We start from the raw sequence: 13,749 nt of genomic DNA, 5'->3' as shown, positions 1-13,749 counted from the left end.
GACTACGGTGAGCTTGCGATAAGATCTCATCCCTCAAAGTAGAATCCTCGGGTACCACTACTCGACCAGAAAGACACAACAGACCGTCTTCTTGCAAATGAAAACCCAAAGTATTATCACCCTCAGCCAGTCGGGCTAACTTCTGAGTCTTCAGATCAGAATTCTGAGCTTTCCGGATTCGTCTGTATAGCGCTGGCTCTGCAAGCACAGAAGAGACACGAATCCCTTGTTGTTCTTTCTTATGACGGAACATGAATCCCAAAGAACAACACTCCTCCACTGCCTTCGAAACCGAACTGGTACGAAGGAAACTCACATAAACCTTGCGACTAAGCGCATCAACAACGGGATTTGAAGAACCTGGGTGGTACTTGATCTCACAATCATAATCTTTCAACAGATCCATCCAACGACGCTGCCGCATGTTCAACTTAGCCTGAGTGAACAGATACTTCAAACTCTTATGATCGGTGAAGGTCTCAAATCGTTCTCCGTACAAATAGTGACACCATATCTTAAGAGCAAAGACAATGGCTGCAAGCTCTAAATCACGTACGGGATAGTTCTCCTCGTGAGTCTTCAGCTGTCTGGAGGCATAAGCGATCACGTGGCCATTTTGAGTCAACATGCACCCCAAACCCTGGAGAGAAGCATCAGTGAAGACTACAAAACCACTTGATCCAGACGGTAAAGCAAGAACTGGAGCTATCGTCAGACGACGTCTCAACTCACGAAAACTGTCTTCACAAGCATCAGAACAAATGAAAGAAACGTCTTTTTTCGTCAACTGAGTCAAAGTCTTAGCTATTTGAGAGAAATTCTTCACAAAACGACGATAGTATCCTGCTAAACCAATGAAACTACGAATCTCAGAAGCTGTAGTCAGACGTGACCAATTCAAAATAGCCTTTGTCTTGCTAGGATCAACAGATACGCCCTCCTGAGAAATGACATGACCAAGGAACATAACTCGGTCAATCCAGAAGTCACACTTACTTAGCTTCGCGTACAACTGTCTTTCCCTCAAGACTTGCAGTACAGTATAGAGATGGTAGGCATGCTCATCCATGCTGCGAGAATACACCAAAATGTCATCGATGAACACCACCAGGAACTTATCCAGAAAGTCGCGGAAATCTCTGTTCATCAGATCCATAAAAACAGCTGGAGCATTCGTCAAACCAAACGGCATCACTAGAAACACATAGTGTCCATACCGCGTACGAAATGCTGTTTTAGGAACATCCTCTTGTCGAACTCGCAACTGATGATACCCAGACCGAAGATCAATCTTCGAGTAGACAGAAGTACCCTGTAACTGATCAAAGAGATCATCTATCCACGGAAGAGGATACTTATTCTTCACTGTCACCTGATTCAACTGACGGTAGTCGATACACAACCGCATCGAACAATCCTTCTTCTTGACAAACAGTACTGGGGCTCCCCATGGCGAAACACTAGGTTGAATATAACCCTTATCAAGAAGATCTTGTAATTGCTTCTGCAGCTCTTTCATTTCTGACGATGCCAATCGGTAAGGAGTTCTGGAAATCGGTGCAGTCCCTGGCACTAACTCAATGCCAAACTCAATCTCCCTTACTGGTGGCAAACCTGGAATCTCCTTCGGAAACACATCTGGAAAGTCACGAACCACTGGTATCTCTCGGATATCTGGCTTTCCTAAGGATGTGTCTATGGCGTAGATAAGGTAGCCTTCCCCGCCAGACTCTAAAGCACTTCGGGCCTTCAGAGCTGAAACCACTGGCATCGGGGGTTGCGCTCCCTCACCATAGAAATACCATGACTCATCATCCTCTGGACGAAACTGAACAAACCTCTAATAGCAATCCACTATCGCTCGGTAGGTAGTCAATAGATCTATCCCAATGATACAATCGAAATCCTCCATTGCTAGAATCATCAAGTTAGCACTAAGCTGATGTCCCTCGAAATCCAAAACACAACCCACAACTAGACGCTTGGCTAAAACCTCGCTCCCCATAGGAGTAGAAACCACTAGCAATACGTCTAAAGGAATAAACGGCAATCTATACTTCTTAGCAAAACGTGCTGAGACAAAAGAATGCGATGCACCGGTATCAATTAAAACATATGCAGGAAAACCACATAAACTACAGATACCTGCAATCATCCGATCGCTGTCAGCCTCTGCTTGCTCCTGGTTAAGTGCAAAGACCTGACCCTGGGTACGTGGCCTCAAAGATGAATGACCCCGAGAATGAGTCTGAGTAGGCTGTCTCTGAGACTGCTGTGGCTGTTGGCGCTGCTGCGAATACTGCTGCTGGAAAGGTGGCTGCTGGTACTGAGGTGGCTGAACGGATGCCTGAGAACCTCCGGAACCACTTGCTGCCCGAATCAGCATAGGACAATCTCTCTTTATGTGACCCTCCTGGCCACACTGGAAACATGTAGTGGTCGATCGACCACACTGCCCTGGCGGATGTCTGCGTCGGCACCGACGACAACGGTTCAGTCCCTGTCCACCAAAACGATGCACTCCCCCAGATCCAGAGGAAGAAGAAGAAGTACCTCCCGGCTTCTTGAAGGACTGCCCCCTAGGGCCCAAAGCACTAGCACTCGCAGACCTGGAAGAAGAAGAGTAAAGTCCCCTGTTCCTCCGAATACTATCCTCGGCCTGGCGACAACGGTCCACCAAATCCTCGTAAGTCCCATCGCCGCCCACAGCAACCATCCGATGAATATCAGGATTCAAACCCTGAAGGAAATGATCAAACTTCGCCATAGAACTATCAAAAATATGAGGAAAAAAGGGTAGCAGATCAAAGAACTTCTGCTGGTACTCCTCGATCGTCATCATCCCCTATCGCAAACTCAAAAACTCACTGGCTTTCTCCTGACGAAGAGCTGGAGGAAAATACAACCTCTGATAAGCAGTACGGAACTCAACCCACGTAGCTGCTATGAATGGTGCGGAAGTAGATCTCCACCACTTCCTCGCTCTGCCCTCAAGCATAAAGGCAAGAATCTCCATCCTATCCTCAGCCGTGCAACGGAACTCCTGGAAGCACTGCTCCATCCTCTCAAGCCAATCCTCCACCTCCTCAGCTGACTCACCACCCGTCAAAGGCTTCGGGGTTACCTCCTTAAATCTACGCATGCTAACTCGCTTGGGCTCCTCGGGCTGTCCCCGACGTCTACGATTATCCGGATCGCCCCAACGGCCGCCGTCTACGCTATCGTGGCTCTCGTCGTAATCTGCCATCTGTTGCACAAGAACAGATAATTACTTAATCCATTTTACGATATTCCCAGTGCAATGCGTCGCTCTGATACCAAAAATGTAGTGACCCAACCCGGATCCACTACCTAATCAGAGTTATACTAAAAGCGCACGCAATAAAAGCTTAAAGAGTAAAGTGCGGATAAATTAAAGTACAACAAATCCAATCGGCAGAATACAACCGACGCTACCACAAGTGTATAAATACTATTATACAACCAAATAGAGGGTTCAGGGTAAATAAATCCCTACCCTCTACAACCTCGCGCTCCCCAAAGCTCAATCCTGCTAAGAGCCGCCTGGACAGTCCAGCCTCAAACCTGCCCCGCCACAAGGTACACAATACCCAAACACAGGGGCGTGAGCTAGAACGCTCAATACGAAGCAATGATATAAATACAAATATCCGCACACAGATGATTTAAAAATCAAATGAAAACACTTGCTCATGGCGCCGAGAATATACAGTATCGGATAGAGAGCTACTCCGCGGGGTACTCGTATATTCCATATCAGGGTTGAGCCAACCCCATCCTGACCCGAATCCAAAACAGGATACAAGTCCCATATGGAAACTGTCATGCCCGACTCGAGTCCAAAATGAGATCATCGTTCCCTATGGAGACTGTCAATGACTCACATCTCTCCGGATGCAGTCATACATAAAATCATGTATGTGCTAAGACGGTAAAACATGCTAAAACATGATAAAACATATAGCACATACTCATGCAACATATAAGAAAATATATCATGTCGGCTATCTCGGTCAGTACTTACGTACCTCTAACACTGCTGGTCAAACCTAGCTCCACTGACCTAGACTTCAAGCCTAATAGTCCAGTCTACTGCTACTACAATTCAAATATCCATGCATCAACAATTAAGCTCCAAAAGCCTTAACTAAGCTATTGCATACTCCTAAATATTTTTAGGATGCCAAGCTATACCTGCGTCCGTCGTTAGCCCTTTGCTGTCGATAGCCTCAAAACTAGGCCGTAGCTCCGCGACGACGTCTAGATCACTAAGCCACTTTCGGATTCCCCGTAGGATGCCTAGATTCCCTAGATCTGAGTTAGAAGGCTTAGGAATCAGAGATAAGAGAGGAAATTGGTGCGAGAAAATGAATTCTCGGACCCTCTATTTATAGGCAACGTTCGGAGCCTCCGAACCTGGTTCGGACCGTCCGATCCTGCTGAACCAATTCAACTAATTCGAGTGCTCTGAATCCATTTCTGAAGTCCGTTATCCCAACAGGAACTTACCTAATCATGTTTTACTTAATCTAAACATGATCACGTGATTAATTACTCATTAATCACTAATTAGAAATGCGGGTTACTACAGCAATACTAGGATGGGTGTCCCCCTCGGAAGTCCTCGTGTTGCACCCCTTTTTTCATTAATATCTTTTTTTCTTACTCGTACTTCTAATTCTTTCGATTCCTTTCCGTCCTATTTCCAACTCTTTCAGTCCAATCCGTGGATATAAAAGATGCAATAGACTGAATCATACGATGTGAACGTGCGATCTGGGTTACGCGGGCCGCTTCGGTGGGTCCCAGCGCGACATACGGGAAAAATGCCCCGAAAAAAGACCATCTTCGTTTTGGAATTTGAGCGTCTCCATCTCTTTAACCTAGATACGCAATATAGGTATCGAGTGGAGCTTCGTGTGAGCAGGCTGAAGCTCCAGTAACTCTCAGCCGATCGAAAGTTATGTCTGTTTGAAACTGCAGCTCCTGTTCCTCCGATCCGCAATTCGAGAGACAAAAAAATAAAGAATTCATTCACTATTGGGTGCGATCATACCAACACTAATGCACCGGATCCCATCAGAACTCCAAAGTTATGCGTGCTTGGGCAAGAACAGTACTAGGATGGGTGACCCCCTGGGAAGTCCTCGTGTTGCACCCCTTTTTTAATTAGTTTCTTTTTTTTCTTACTCGTACATCTTGTTCTTCCGATTCCTCTCCGTCCTATTTCCAACTCTTTATGTCCAAACCACGGATAGAAAAGATGCAATAGACTGAATCACACGACGTGAACGTCCGATCTGGGTGATGCGGGCCATTTCCGTGGGTCCCAGCGCGCTCTACGGGAAAAAGGCCCCCAAAGACTATATCCGGGTTTGAATTTGAGCTTCTCCGTCTCTTAGACCGAGATACGCGCTGTAGGTATCGAGAAGAGCTTCGCGTTAGCAGGCTGAAGCTCCCGTAACTCTCAACAGATCAAAAGTTATGTCTGTTTGAAACTGCAGCTCCTGTTCCTCCGATCCGCAATTCGAGAGACAAAAAAATAAAGAATTCATTCACAGTTAGGTGCGATCATACCAGTACTAATGTACCGGATCCCATCAGAACTCCGAAGTGAAGCATGCTTGGGCGAGAGCAGTACTAGGATGGGTGACCCCTTGGGAAGTCCTTGTGTTGCACCCCTTTTCATTAATTTCTTTTTTTCTTACTCGTACTTCTTGTTTTTCCGATTCCTCGCCGTCCTATTTCTGAATCTTTTAGTCCAATCCACGGATAGAAAAGATGCAATAGACTTAATCACACGACGTGAACGTGCGATCTGGGTGACGCGGGCCGATTCAGTATGTCCCAGCGCGCCCTACAGGAAAAACGCCCCGAAAGACCATTTCGGGTTGTAATTTGAGCGTATCCGTCTCTTAGACCGAGATACTTGCTATAGGTATCGAGAGAAGCTTCGTGTGAGCAGGCTGAAGCTCCCGTAACTCTTAGCCAATCGAACGTTATGTCCGTTTGAAACTACCGCTCCTGTTCCTCCGATCCGCAATTCGAGAGACAAAACAATAAAGAATTCATCCACTATTGGGTGCGATCATACCAGCACTAATGCATCGGATCCCATCAGAACTCCGAAGTCAAGCGTTCTTGGGCGAGAGCAGTACTAGGATGGGTGACCCCCTGAGAAGTCCTCGTGTTACACCCCTTTTTTCATTAATTTCTTTTTTTCTTACTCGTACTTCTGGTTCTTTCGATTCCTCTCCGTCCTATTTCCGACTCTTGCAGTCCAATTCGCGGATAGAAAAGATGCAATAAACTTAATCATACGATGTGAACGTGCGATCTGTGTGACGCGGGCCGCTTTGGTGGGTCCCAGCGCGACATACGGGAAAAATGCCCCGAAAGACCATCTGCATTTTGGAATTTGAGCGTCTTCGTCTCTTTAACCGAGATACGCACTATAGGTATCGAGTGGAGCTTCGCGTGAGCAGGCTGAAGCTCCAGTTGCTCTCAGCCGATCGAAAGTTATGTCCGTTTTAAACTGCAGCTCCTGTTCCTCCGATCCGCAATTCGAGAGACAAAAAAATAAAGAATTCATTCACTGTTGGGTGCGATCATTGCAGCACTAATGCACCGGATCCCATCAGAACTCCGAAGTTATGCGTGCTTGGGTAAGAGCAGTACTAGGATGGGTGACCCTCTGGAAAGTCCTCGTGTTGCACCCCTTTTTTTATTAGTTTCTTTTTTTCTTACTCGTATATCTTGTTCTTCCGATTCCTCTCCGTCCTATTTTCGACTCTTTCAGTCCAATCCGCGGATAGAAAAGATGCAATAGACTGAATCACACGACGTGAACGTGCGATCTGGGTGACGCGGGCCACTTCGATGGGTCCCAGCGTGCCCTACGGGAAAAATGCCCCCAAAGACCATCTCCGGGTTAGAATTTGAGCTTCTCCGTCTCTTAGACCGAGATACGCGCTGTGGGTATCTAGAAGAGCTTCACGTGAGCAGGTTGAAGCTCCCGTAACTCTCAGCAGATCGAAAGTTATGTGCCTTTGAAACTGCAGCTCCTGTTCCTCCGATCCGCAATTCGAGAGACAAAACAATAAATAATTTATTCACTGTTGGGTGCGATCATACAAGCACTAATTCACCGAATCCCATCAGAATTTCGAAGTGAAGCGTGCTTGGGCGAGAGCAGTTCTAAGATGGGTGACCCCCTGGGAAGTCCTCGTGTTGCATGCCTTTTTCATTAATTTTTTTTCCTTACTCGTACTTCTTGTTTTTCCGATTCCTTGCCGTCCTATTTCCGACTCTTTCAGATCAATCCGCGGATAGAAAAGATGCAATTAGACTTAATAACACGACGTGAACGAGTAGCGCCCAGAATTTTCTTAGGTGATTTCGCATGCATAACTAGGAAATAATTAAATTAAAATTTAGAAAATGGGTTAAATGACTTTATGTGGATTACGTGAATTTATTTGCATGATTTAAATATTATTTATATCATTTAACCTGCATTTATGTTATTTATGAGATTTTTAGAAATAAAGTTTTTCAATCGCGTAGTCGGGACCGTTGACGGACGAGATATATGGATTTTATTCTAAATATTTTTGAGATAATTTTAAGAGCCTTAAAATATTATTTTAAGGTATTATTTTCATAAAATAATACTTTTTATATATATAGTTATATATGAAAGAAGTTTTCAGAAAAATAAGCTATTTAAAAGACTTTTAAGAAGTTTTAAAAATTATATATATATATATATATATATATATATATATTACGAAAATTACTCAGAAATTATTTAATTTTAAGAGTTATATTTTTATATTAACTTGATATATTATCTTCCAAAAATCTAAATAAATAAGTAAAATATATCTAGCTTATTTTCTTCAATCCTTCTTCACGTAGAATACCTAGCCGCCATCTCTTCTCTTCTTCATCGTTCGTTAGCAGAAAACCCACTTGCACACACAAGTTTTGAAGATTTTAAGCAAAAGATTGTAGATCGTTCGTCCTGGTGATCGCCGTGCGCGCCATATTATTGTTTTCTTCGAAATCTTCAAGAAAGGCACGTTTGAATTCTCTTTTTGGCCACCATTTAAGTTTTATATTCTGATTCTTGCATGAAAACCATTGATATTGCATGTGTGTTAGATTTTTATAAAGAATATGCAACCATGTTGAACCATATATGTTCTTTTCCCATATTTTCTCACGTTTTTCTTTTCTTTTCTGATATGGTTCGGATCAGGCCGTTGGCAGGGGGTTAGGGACGTGTCTTAGGGTCCTTAGGGTTGAGTGGTGTAGTCGGTTTGGGGCTGGAATGGTCAGACATGAAGCTGTTGGTTTCTGGTGCATGGTTCGCGCAGGTTCAGGGTTATGAGGAAAGGGGGTTCGTTCTCCTTCTTCAGGCCATGGATTTGTGCGTGGTTTGTTGTGCTATAACCGTATGGATGTTAGCTAGGTCTAGGATGTGGGGCCTCGGGTTGCTAATGTGGGGACCTCGGGTGCTAATCTCATCTTAATGGTAATAAATGATTAATCAACAATTAATCATATAATAAAAAAATATTCAAACAAAATTTTTTTTTTTTTTTCAGAACCCCACGCGTGCCCGCGCCCCACTTCAGGCGCGCCCGCGCATAAGTTTCGGACAGAATCTGGTAAAATGATAAACATAACAGTTGTAGATCTTTGTCTTAGCTTTCCAATTCCACCAACCGCACCCTAATCGGAGTTTTCAGTAAAAAGTTATGCTCATTCTACCAAAAAGAGTCGGTGCAGAAATTTACAAAAATTATCAAAGGCTACAACAAAGATCAAAGTTGCTAGGGCTATTTCAAATCTGAAAAATTGCATACATAATCTCAATATGTCCGAAGCATAAACACATGCATATCTAGACATAACAATAATCGCATACATGTTTCTAAGGTGCAATACAACAAACTTAATTCTAAGTTTTCTAAGCTCAAACTAAATCAACACTTTCTATCATGCATTTGACAGCAATCTATTCTTAGCCCGAAGTCACCACATGCTAATTTTTCTCAATATTGAGCTATCCAAGCCACATCTGACTCGCTTATGCCCCAAACCTGATGCAATGCACACATACAAACAAAGCAACAGCCGGATAACTCCGGTGAGAATAAATCTCAATATGAACAACATGCATATACATCAGTTAAACATATGATATCTATATGCCAAATGAATCATAAATCTTCAATCATGTAATAGGAGGTAAAACATGATAGTATGTTCATCTTTAATACCAAATATATAAACTCATTCAAATCTTGAATGTCATAACATAACATGCTAGCATTTATAAACGCATATTCTAATCTCTAGAAATCTCTAGGTTAATGCATAAATGCAATGCATGTGCCAAGGAATAGGCTATCGAATCTGATATCAATAAATCGTAATTCTGGGATCCCGGGGAAATAAAATCTTTAACTAACCACCGACTCTCCCAATCGAGGTGGCGTCAAATCTCTCAATCCCCTGACGTTGGTTCAACTATAGTGAGTTATCTAGCTCTGGAAATAAATCTATATTCCGTGCCATGAGTCATCTGACTCTGAAAGTAAATCTACATTCCGTGCCACTCAACTACAGTTCTCCAAACGTCATCTACACTCTAGGCCTTTCAACCCTCTGTACTTTTCAGGCTGAAGTTCAAGATGAATGCAACATAATCTGAATGCATCAAATCATACATAAGCTAAAACAACATCTTGAACACATCAATCATATAATCATATGATCATATAATCACTCAAAGATACCGACAAATCTGTAAGCATCACATGGAATATGTAAGACATGTTCAATACAAAACATAATATAAATCAAAGAAGACAAATAAACATTGACATAAATATTCTGGAAATTCAAAAAGATATCTATCTTGAATAATCTATCCCATTTATGTAAACGTAAACAATAACATATATTAAACATGTATGTATGTGATTTTAGGCAACTCGATAATCAGAAACAACCTCGAGTTATTCTGCCCATCTTATTAATGTTTATTCATACCTGCATTTCTGATTCAAATAGCTGACCCTCTGTCAATTCTTGATCAACTACAGGCTCCCCAAATCTGACATCAAATTCTGCTTATTTCAATCAGTGCTACTTGAAGGTATTCTTGATTCAACTTCAAACAGTTCAAGTCATTCGAACTTGAACTCATCAATTCAACTTCGATAATCTTCAAGTCAAATCTGAAATAATGTATAACATATCTAAACATCAATTTCCAATCTGAATCGATGTTTCTTTAAAGCTGATACATTTCAAATCTGACTAATACAATCGGAATTCAAACCGACGTCGCAACTATTTGACTTCGATAATTTTTTCGATTCAAATATCATTCTAAACTCAATTGCATATTCAATTCATCCACTAAACACTTGAGGATGAGCTTTAGACATTGATAATACATATCAATTCAAAATCTTGAACCGGCGGCGTAACGATATGATTTCGGTCTATCCAAAAGCTTAAACATTATTTAGACAATCATATCAATCACATATCATCACCACTTCTAGCAGCAAATAACGTGAACATCATCCCCTAAAAATCTGAATTGCTATAATTCTTTCAATATTCCAAAACATGTCCAAACAACGATCTTTTCTCGATCCGTCTTAGATATACTATCGTCGTATATGCTAGAACATGTTTATACAATCAAATCTTAATTCTAACAACAACATAAAATTCAAACATGATAGAACTTCATAAAACTTACGTCAAAACGTAGCACTCGGAGCTGTGATCGCAAATATACGATCAATCGGAAATTCTACCGGGCGGATTGAATTTAATCGGGACTCGAAAAGGCAAAAATGGTTGAAACCCCTTTTCTTTTCTCCCTCTCGACCACCTCTGAAATTTTTGGCTACAATCTGATCAACTTACACGTTTTTAAGTGGCAAGTTGCATGATTATTGCATTTTGGTCCCTGCACTTTGGCCTAATTGCAATTCAGTTTCTGAACAAGCGATTTAATTCAATTTCAATCCTAAATAATTTAAGAATATTAGAATTCAAGTATAAACTCTAAATATTCTCAAATTAAATATTCTTGGATTAAAATTAAATCATTTCGGACATTATTGCACTTTAGTCCCTGAATTGCTCAATATTTGCAAATTGGCCCTTTCTCGGATTTTATCCTCAAAGTTCATTCTTGATATTTATCATCTTGGAATTCACATCTTAAATTCCATAAATATCAATTGCAAATATTTTTAATCTTTTAATTTAAGAATTCCGGATAATAAACTTCTTAAAATCCGAAAATCCTCAAATTAAATATTTCTGACCCGAAATTGCAATTCCACATTTCTTAACTTCTTCAAATAAATATTTTCTCATATCCGAAATTTAAATCTTAAATCCCGTCATTAAGAACTTAATATTTACGGGCCTTACATTTCCTCCCCTCTAAGGAATGATTTCGTCCTCGAAATCGCATCGATCTTACTGCTGATTCTTGTAGGCTGTGTAGCTGACTGAAGTAATACTAACTTCAATTCTCTGATCTATCGATATCTATTCTGATATCTTCTCTTCTATCATAGCTTAATCTTCTTTCTGATTGCTTCTGCAATCATATCTATTCGCATTCACATATAATCATTGAGTCAACTTATATCTAAGTTGCTCTTTCTTGTGATCTAACTCTGCATCAATTACTTTGTCTTGCTTACAATCTTATTAACTTCTGTTGCATCTGAATTGAATACACATACATGTTCTAGCTGATATTCTTTAGCCAATGCATATATGTAACAATTCATCTATCGGACAATTCGAAATTGAGTATTAATCAATTAGCTAGATCAAATACTCACAGGGATCAATTCTTACATCTCTTTCTAAACCTATTGATGCTTGAGAAAGAACTTCTTTTCTGATCATTCTGTTCAGGCTTCAAAATCTATATCTGTTGCTCATTTGCTAGCTCTGTTCATGCTGCTCTATTCTTATTCTGTTCGAAACAATCTTCACATTCTCTATCGTTTCTTGACTCATATCTGGTCTGATAGCTGATATTTCTATAAGATTGTTTCAATATAAAGACAATTCTGTGTTTCTGATCAATCAATCATCAAAATATTGTCTTTATATCTATCAAATAGCTGTCACATGAATCATAGTAATCACGTGGCAAATAATCAAGCAACTAGTACCGAATCTAGTACTATAGTTCTGAGCATATCCTCGGAAATCTGGATAATCACATCTGATAGTCCACTAATCAGAGGATGGTATAATGAAATCTCATACAACCAAACACTCAGAACATCTGACAATCAATGCCACAATCTAGAAAACAAATCTAAAGTTTCTATCTTGACAATAGATTTCCATAATTCCTGTAATCTGATCATCTTGCTAAATGCATGACAAGTATCTTTTATGTTTGTATCATATCTAATACAACATATTCATAAATCTGTCGAAATCTACTACACTCTAAACCGCAAAATCATGACGATTCGAGTAGATTCAAACTAAAGTCGTTCACAAAGTTGATCTGTTTTCAACTCTTATGTAACTAATGTGTTACATAAACCACTTGCGTTCTTCTTTTCTGCTTCTTTTACTGGAATTTTAGTATTGGTACTGTCAATTCTGTCGTATCTGTTTTCAGTTCTTCTTCCAATACTAATTTCCAAGTACTGACTACGTGTAAGTCATACATGTTTAGACAACTAAATGGATATTAAATCTGTTGTCATATGCATCTTTCAGAATCTGATATTCCATATCTAGAATATCTGGCATAATCAAACGATTATTCACCGCAAAAATTCATCTGTTCTGCTCTGCTGTCTTATCTCTTATCTTAATCTAGCGTTCTCAATCAATATTCTATTGCTTGATCTTAGATCAATGTTACTTTTATCGTTCCAAACCAATCGAGTTTAGCTTGGATCGCAACAATTTTGATCGTTTAAGTATCTGTCAAGCATAAATATTCAACAAGTACAGATCCGTACCCAATAAATTCATCAATTATCTAAAACCCATAAATCTTGCTTCTAGTCTGAATCTGAATTTCTATCAGTTGCGAGCCAAATACATCAAGATACACTAAATAAACACATCAAATAATCAATAATTCTCAAATTTCAAATCAAAGGAACTCGCTCAAGGAAATGTCAGTCAAAATCAAATATTCTGAAGGACAGCGAGTGAATCAAAGTAGACTCTAGCAAAGATTAAGAGTCAATCAACATCAATCGAGGTCAAATAACACAACCTCTGAATCGATATTAAGAAATTCAAGAATCATGATTTCTATGATGTAATAGCTTCAGCAAAATTGAAGAAAAAACTCAACTGTAACTGATTTTTCTTATTCTCTATTGATATGAGTTCATTTATTAATTCTTAATTCTCAGCTGACAATAGTCGAATATACTCTTTTCGACTTAACTCAAGGTCATTGAATTAATCATCATTTCGGTACTACATAACTCTTTTCTACGCAATCTGCTAGCTGTTTCTGAAGTTCTTCAGTTCACGTAATGCTCTTCTATACGAGTAGCCATAATACTTTTGTACTAGACACCACTCTATATAGAACTGAATTCATGTCGTAGAAAGGTCAAAATATGTCATTGAACTATTTCTGTACAGTCTAACCACTGACATAACTGTCAATTCTTGGTTAAT

At 40.2% G+C, this 13,749-nt stretch overlaps 5 non-coding genes across 5 annotated transcripts; all 5 read left to right on the top strand.

Annotated features, from left to right (window-relative positions):
- Nucleotides 1-5,063: 5,063 nt before the first annotated feature.
- On the top strand, nt 5,064-5,182 carry LOC140868527 (5S ribosomal RNA). Its single transcript, XR_012145941.1, has one exon. It is a non-coding gene; the product is annotated as a 5S ribosomal RNA (ribosomal RNA).
- A 402-nt stretch (nt 5,183-5,584) lies between these two features.
- On the top strand, nt 5,585-5,703 carry LOC140868172 (5S ribosomal RNA). The gene has a single exon (XR_012145600.1). It is a non-coding gene; the product is annotated as a 5S ribosomal RNA (ribosomal RNA).
- Nucleotides 5,704-6,101: 398 nt separating this feature from the next.
- LOC140868119 (5S ribosomal RNA) lies at nt 6,102-6,220 on the top strand. Its single transcript, XR_012145552.1, has one exon. It is a non-coding gene; the product is annotated as a 5S ribosomal RNA (ribosomal RNA).
- A 401-nt stretch (nt 6,221-6,621) lies between these two features.
- LOC140869208 (5S ribosomal RNA) lies at nt 6,622-6,740 on the top strand. Its single transcript, XR_012146594.1, has one exon. It is a non-coding gene; the product is annotated as a 5S ribosomal RNA (ribosomal RNA).
- A 401-nt stretch (nt 6,741-7,141) lies between these two features.
- LOC140869297 (5S ribosomal RNA) lies at nt 7,142-7,260 on the top strand. The gene has a single exon (XR_012146676.1). It is a non-coding gene; the product is annotated as a 5S ribosomal RNA (ribosomal RNA).
- Nucleotides 7,261-13,749: the final 6,489 nt, after the last annotated feature.

The sequence above is a fragment of the Henckelia pumila genome, chromosome 4, assembly GCF_033568475.1.
Source record: "Henckelia pumila isolate YLH828 chromosome 4, ASM3356847v2, whole genome shotgun sequence".
NCBI classification, from domain to species: domain Eukaryota; kingdom Viridiplantae; phylum Streptophyta; class Magnoliopsida; order Lamiales; family Gesneriaceae; genus Henckelia; species Henckelia pumila.
This window is presented reverse-complemented; position numbering and strand designations above follow the sequence as displayed.